At 47.7% G+C, this 928-nt stretch overlaps 2 protein-coding genes across 2 annotated transcripts in view; one reads left to right on the forward strand and one right to left on the reverse strand.

Annotated features, from left to right (window-relative positions):
- Positions 1-928, forward strand: part of ttc3 (tetratricopeptide repeat domain 3) — a 27,826-nt gene that overhangs the window by 24,509 nt on the left and 2,389 nt on the right. The window lies entirely within an intron of this gene.
- The window catches only part of vps26c (VPS26 endosomal protein sorting factor C), a 13,122-nt gene that overhangs the window by 1,965 nt on the left and 10,229 nt on the right, over positions 1-928 (reverse strand). The window contains exon 9 of the mRNA XM_032534693.1: positions 554-557. The gene's annotated coding sequence lies outside the window, so the exon portion shown is untranslated. The remainder of the gene's footprint in view (positions 1-553; positions 558-928) is intronic.

Consider the following 928-nt stretch of genomic DNA (forward strand, 5'->3'; position numbering starts at 1 on the left):
GCAATTAATCACACATTTTTATCTATTCTAAATAAGGATGTCAATCGAAGTTGATCGAAATTAATTCACAATCTTGAATATCGAATAAAAAAATGGAATTGTCAATACTGCCACGCTTCACATCATGGGGTCCCCAGGATGTTAAACCCCAGGGACAAGTCCCCAGGGACCGCGCCATGTGTTAATGGGACCGTGGTCAGCGGTGGAACTGCACCCCTCTGACCCACAACAACGATTGCCAGAGACTTTGCATGGAGAAAGGAAAAAAATAATGTTTTGGGGTACATCAACTTACCAGCCCGAACATTTAAGGGTCCTGGTTTAACCCGTTTGCGCCGGATGCTTCGCGACGACACATCTACCGCCTTTACGCGTGCGCAACTCTGAACCTCCCGCCGGCTGCTGCGTGGCGCAGCATTTTGTATTTGTCGGTCTTTTCATGACGTGTGCAGCAGAGAACGCATTGGTTCATACACATGAGGTGGGTCTTGTTGGCCATGTGACCACCAAAATGACCGTAGTTTGCTGAAAATCACTCAATCAACCAGACGTACATCGTTTGTTTATAAGTTTGAGAGACGAGCGAGAAAACGGCTCCGAGGCAATCAGAGGAGGATTTAGACAGCGAGGGCGGGACGTTGAGGTGGAAGATGGTGAGGGTTTGGGAGGGAGGATGTCTCTCATAATCTACCACTTCCTCTGTCAGCCGTTTTCTCACTCGTCTCTCAAAACTTCATAAACAAACGCACATGTTTGTCTGGTTGATTGACGTGATTTTCAGCAAACTACGGTACATTTTGGTGGTCACATGGCTTGAAATAGCCAACAAGACCCGCCTCATGTGTATTTGAACCAATGCCGCACGCGTCATGGAAAGACCGACCAATACAAAATGCTGCGCCACGCAGTAACCGGCGGTAGATGTGTC

This window comes from Etheostoma spectabile, chromosome 13 (genome assembly GCF_008692095.1).
Source record: "Etheostoma spectabile isolate EspeVRDwgs_2016 chromosome 13, UIUC_Espe_1.0, whole genome shotgun sequence".
NCBI classification, from domain to species: Eukaryota; Metazoa; Chordata; class Actinopteri; order Perciformes; family Percidae; genus Etheostoma; species Etheostoma spectabile.